The following is a 6,545-nucleotide window of genomic DNA, read 5'->3' on the forward strand; positions in this document are numbered from 1 at the left end:
GTTGTAGGCCGCGATGTGATGGATGGAGGTGCCTAATAGCTGCCCCAAGGACATCCAGAGCTGCGAAGTGAAAGAGGTGCCTCAGGTGGACGTCATGTGGGCAGGGATGCCGAATCTCGAAATCCACCCGGAGAGCAGAGTGGCAGTGCAGGAGGTGGAAATGGTGTTGTACATAGGGATAGCTTCAGGCCATCTAGTTGAAGAGGTAGCGGTGTCCTTCTGATGGCCTGTTTCGGTGAGTCCTTTGCGTCTCTGATGTTGTGCCACGCAAATTTCTGCTTCAGGAGGCGTGCTGTCGCTCATCAAGAGGAATGGGACAAGCCGTGGATGAGGCTGAAAATGTGACGACAGAGGGACGCTGGAATCAATGGGCGCGGTCGACCGGTGCTGATGTCACTGAGGATTGTGGTACCTGCTTCATCCACAGGGATATCCTTCCACTTGAGGGAAGTAATGGATGTATGGCAGGCTGATGTCTTGGGGTCCTGTTGCTGCTCTTTAGCAAGTTGGTTGTAGTCGAGCCCTAAATGAATTGCGTCGATGGAAACTGGAGAGGGCGTTGGCTACAGGATTCTTCCTGCCCAGGAGATGACAAATGGAGCAGTTGAACTCGGCGATGGCGGAGGGACCATGTGTCGGCTTGTCTTGTGAAGACATGAACCAGGGGCATGTGATCCATCTGAAATGTGAAGGTGTTGCCCTTAAGAAAATAACGGAAATTACGGACAGTTTAGTGAACGGCGAGGAGCTCTCTATCGAAGGTTGAGTAATTCTTTTCGGCCTTCAGTAGCTTGCGACTGAAGAAACCCAAAGGGCGGGGCAGTCCTTTGACCACCTGCTCGAGGACAGCTCTGATAGCGATGTTGCTGGCGTCTGTGGTGAGGAGAAGGGGCTTCCCTGGGGTGGGAAAAACGGGGAGGGCTGAAGTGGCAAGAGCTTCCTTGGCCTTATGAAATGCATCTGTTTGAGGGGGCCCCACGTTAGTTCCTTGGGTTTCCCTGTAAATGCAGTGTACAAGGGCTCCATGATGGATGCGATGCCAGGCAGGATTAAAGATTTAGTTTGATTCCATTTGTTACAATGGATATTATTGGTGTGACATACTGTCTGTTTCATTTTGCTCCTAAATTATTCCCTGTGTGCAAGGAATGGCTGGGGTTACCATGCACTGGCAGCAAGGGATTTGAACGCAGGTCAGCAAGATTGCTAGACGAGATCGCTACCGCTGCACCACACAGCACACAGCGGTGATAGTTCACTATTCCCACAAACTCTTGGAGGGTCTTGACCAAGAAGGGCATGGAGAATGGCTTGACTGCCGCAACCTTGGCTGGGAGGGGGGAGACACCTGCGTGAGTGAGGCGGTGCCCCAGGAAGTCCACCTCTCTGACGCCGTTAACATACTTGTCGCACTACCAGGCCACCCTGCTGCAGTTTAAAACTGTAGAGATGTGTCGTAGGTGTTCCTGTTTGAAGATGAGGATGTCGTCAATGTAGCAGGTGAGAAGGATAAATCACCAAAGATGCCGTCCATCATCCATTGAAAGGTGGCTCCGTCTTTTCTGAGACCAAAACAGCTATAGTTGAAAGTGAAAGTATCAAAGGGCGTGGTGTGCATTGGTATTTGGTAGTACCCCTTCAGTAGCCAAGCTTAGAAAAAATCTTGGCTCTATGGAGGAATTAACATTGGTTATGTTAGGCAGCGGGTAGTGGTCTGGTTCTGTAAACATATTGAGGCGTCTGTAGTTACCACAGCTGTCCTTTTTTACAACTATGTGCAGAGCCCAAGGACTTGGCGCCTTTTGACATATGACTAGGTGCTCCAGTTTTGTGAAGGTCTGCTTTGCCGCGGCGAGTTTGTCGGGTAATAACCGACGAAACTTGGAGAACACTGGAGGGCCTGATGTCTTGATACGCCGGGGTAGGAGTTGCGGAGGTGTGCGTAGTCATCTGCGGCATCAATCACCTGAAGGGTGAGGTTGTCCAGGGCAGAGGAGATGGGGGTGGCGGCTAGCGAAGCTGCATCGACCAATCTGCCACTGTAGACGCCAACGAGGAGCTGGTAGTGGGCTAGGAAGTCTGCTCCAAGCAAGGGGAGGGTAACGTCGGCCACCGCAGAGCTCTATCCATACATACGGCTGCCAATGCGGATGTTTATATGTTGGCAGCTGTATGTGGGGATCGGTGTGCCATTAGCTGCGGCGAGTCTGATGACGGGCTGTTGTTGGTGGGGCTTCTTCCACTGAGAGGCTGGTAGGAGGGAGTGGACAGCGCCAGTGTCCTTTAGGAAGCGGACGCCCATTATGGGGTCTTGCAGGAAAAAGGTATTGATACAGCCGGTGGCTGCCTTACACATTTTTTTGCCAGGGGCAACCTGGTTTGCAGTTCCTCGCGTCGTGGCCGAACCTAGCAGCTTTGCTGCTGTCGTGACCGCAGGTTGGGTTGTTGTCGTACTGGATGCCGGCGAACGCGTGATGGAGTACGGTTGACCACTGCAATGTCGTCCTCGTCTAGCAGGGGCGCTGTTGACACGGGGGGCACTAAATTGATATGACGGGCTGCCGACACGTGTGCATCATTTAGGTGGTACGCCATCTCCTACAGGTTGGCTTCATCCATCTACTTCACATTGGGGATGACTGCGCGAGTATTTTCCGGCTACTGGAGGGAATCTTTCCAGAGCCTTAATTTCCGACCAAGGAGCTTTGTCACTTGCGATGCTGCTGATGGAGTGAAGCACTGCAGGACGTAGTCTGCCTGGGTAGTGGGGTTAGTTACCCTCTTCAGGCACTTCAGCTCATAGGGACCAGGTGGGAGCGTCGATCGCTGAGGTGGGGTGCTTGACTGCCGTGGCAGGAGGGTTGGTGGTTGACATGTCATCGGACGGCATGTTGAAGGGCGGAGTAGCTGCAGGAGGCATATGCCGTTGCTCAAAATCATTCCGGGGTCACCAATGTAGCCGTGGCTAACTGCAGAGTTTCCTCAGAGCTGAGAAGGATGAGTAAAACAAGTGTTGACAATTCCGCATTCCGCATTATTTGACAAAAGGTAGGCATATATATACACAGAACAAGGAACAAGGAATAACCAATCACAAGCGGCCACCCCTCATCTGATCAAGGGGCGTGGTTCGCCTGGCGAATGGCGAGCGGCCACCCACTCGCGTGATCATTGCTTGTTACTGCGGGGTCGAGCAATCTAACGACCAAGCGGTTACATGCCAATGAAAAGGATACAACTGGTAGGCTTCAAAAGGGAAGGATTTTATAATCAGTCGAAGGATATACAGATGTGATACAACTAATCATGTGAAAAAAAATCATAGAGCCAGCAAAATAACAGAATAACATGTTAGACAATTATCAAACTGATGAAGCTGATGGTGATTTGATAATTAACGTTTGATAAAAATGAACACTACAGCCATTAGCCTCCGGGCTAGTAGTGTCGGCCTCTCATCCGAGGGGTCGGCGGTTCGCGCCCGGCCCAGGCGCGAGAAGTTGCAATTGTCGCCTGGAGGTTACTGCTGTGGCTGGGCACCACGGCGGGCAAGGACTCGGTTCCGCCGAGTCAGCACCAGCTGACACACGTGAGCGAGTCGGCATTAGTCGACACAGGCCGGGCTACCCTCATGGGCATAGCCCAGGCGAGGCTAAGCTTCGCATATCCTTACTACAACCATTAAAAGAGACCTTGATGTGAAGATAGAATAATATGAAACCATAGAGTAAAATGAAATAGCAATAAATAAGCATCACAGACAGAGATTGAGATATATTATCTGTACGCAAGACAAGCATCCATATTATGTAGCAATATTATAACACAATGACGTGACACAGACAGATTGACAAATAAAACAGATTGACTGACATATATATATATATATATATATATATATATATATATATATATATATATATATATATATTTGTGTGTGTGTGTGTGTGTGTGTGTGTGTGTGTGTGTGTGTGTGTGTGTGTGTGTATGTGTACACACACACACACAACAGTGTATTTTTAAATTTATATGTGATACCATTCCAAACTAAATCGCGATGTCAGTAATGTAGATTGAATTTATTTCACACACACACACACACACACACACACACACACACACACACACACACACACACACACACACACACACACACACACACACTAAAAAGAACGAAGAAGTGAAATTATTAAAGAGATGGGTTTTGTGAACCGGGAAGTGACCGCGAATACTGCAAGGGAAGCGTTTTCGCGCATAGAGACAACTGCCGTGAGTTCAGCTCTATTTTTGTTTATTTTACGGGTAACCATTCAAACCAGGAAATGAAGCTAACGGAAGCAGCAAATGCGGCTCTTAAAGCCAAGGTAAACAACCTGGTAGCAGAATGTTAGAAAATACTTGAAGAAAACGTAAATTTGAAGGAATTGGTGGATAATTTGCGGAAGAACACAACCATTCAGAGAGAGAATACTGAAAAGTCTGACACGAAAACCAAAGAACTCAAGGAAAATGTGGAAGAAGTAGAAACCAGAAATAGTAACAGTAGTCAAATCGAGGCAAAGAATTTGCAAGAAATGCTGATGACGTAATTGAAGTACAGGAAACTGTTAAGCAGACTGAAAGCAATTTGTCAAGCAGCCAGTATCAAATAATAGAAGAGGCAAAAAAGATGACAGTAACATATGCGGAAGTATCTAAAGTAAAGGAAACTGTAAATGAAATGGGAAAAAAAGTTGGAAAAATATATCAAGATCACAATGGAGGGAATAAAAACACAGCTTATAGAGACGGCAAAGAAAAATGAATTCAAGTCCCAACTGGGCAACACGCACGGAATATGGCAAATTTGGCTGATGCAAACAAGGACATAGTCATATTAGGACATGAAGAAAAAGTTTTAGATGGAATCGAGCGATACAGTGAAGACAAAAAAATTGATTGTCAATATTGTCAAGGTCATAAGTCATGAATTCTTGGAGCAGAACATCATTATCCACAGGAGGTTGAGATTATTCGAAAAGGAAAAGAGACGCTCTTTAAAGGTGATATTCATGAATAAGCAAATTGTAACTGATGTTGTAAAGAAAGCCAAAGTCCTGGCCACACGCAGTGAATATAAGTAAATCTGGATAAGAAAAAAATATGACCAAAGATGACAGAAAAAAAAAAAAAAAGAAGAAAAAAAGAACAAGGGACTGAAGAAGAAAAAAACTTGTTCGTATGGAGGGTGAGAGGCCTCCAAGCACAAGTTTACTATCAGAATCAAAATGTGGAGGCAGACACGTCATTATCCTTGCAGTCATAAGTATGTAGAAACAGTTTATAAGAAAATATAGATGGCTTATATTCGAAATTACTAAAACTAGATGCAATTATTGGAACTAATAAACCAGATGTAATATGCATCACTGAATCTTAACTGGGTCCCTCCGTAGACGATAAAATATTAGGACTCTGAGACTACAATAATTGGAGAAAAGATAGGGCAAATGAAAATAGAGGGGGGGGGGTAACAATATTAACGAGGAAGGGCATTATTATAAAGGAGCTAGAGAGTCAACAAGATCCCACTGTAGAACTAAATTCAGTTGAGGTATAAACAGAGTAAAAATAATAATAACCACATTGTATATGCCACCTCAATACATCGGTGTGGTCACAAGAAAATAACCAAAACTTATCCAAGAAACGTTAAAAGACCTAGAAGAAGTGCTACAACTTTCGGAAACTAATGCAAAAGAAATTCTTGTAACGGGATTTTAGATCATATCAAAATAAGAGGGCTAGATAGACCGTCTATTCTTGACCTAATATTTACAAATCATAGAGATAACATTAAAGATATGGAGTACTGCCCTCCTCCAGGAAAATGTGATCATGTAGTAATTAAGTTGAAATACTGTCTGCTACAGGAAAAAAAAATCATCGTATGTAAGGAAAGAAAAGGAAAGTGCAATTAAAAGTGAGGTAGTTATAGAAGCCTTAAAGATTTCTTTGATGCATAAACTAGGAAACCCTCCTGAACGAAGAGAACCTTGATATGCAATATTCTAATTTTGCGAAGTCTATAAACAAGGAATAGAAAAAAAAAATGTATCAAGATTCAATGCTAAAGCAAGAAATAGCCAAAAGTGGTCCAGTGACAATACAAGAAAATGAGAGAAAACAAATAACTCCTTTGGAGCAAGGTTCAGAAGACATAGATCTCAGACAGCGCATGAATGGTATAAAGTAGAAAGAAATGAGTATACCCAAACCATGAGGGAGGCGAAATTAGACTTTGAAAAGGATATAATCAATAAATGTACGGACAAACCAAAGCTCTTCTTTAACTACATAAATAATAAGACTAAAAGCAAATATCTAATTAACACCATCAAAGACAGTAACACCTTTTATACTAAGGAAGAGGAAATGTGTGAAATCCTTAAGAGAAATTTCAGTCATTGTTTGTTCCGGCCCATACTTTGAAATGGCAAGTAACCATACAAACGTAAATCAATATAAAAAATACCACACTCGAAAAGAATGAAACTAAAGACCTA

The sequence above is a fragment of the Penaeus monodon genome, chromosome 3, assembly GCF_015228065.2.
Source record: "Penaeus monodon isolate SGIC_2016 chromosome 3, NSTDA_Pmon_1, whole genome shotgun sequence".
Taxonomy (NCBI): Eukaryota; Metazoa; Arthropoda; class Malacostraca; order Decapoda; family Penaeidae; genus Penaeus; species Penaeus monodon.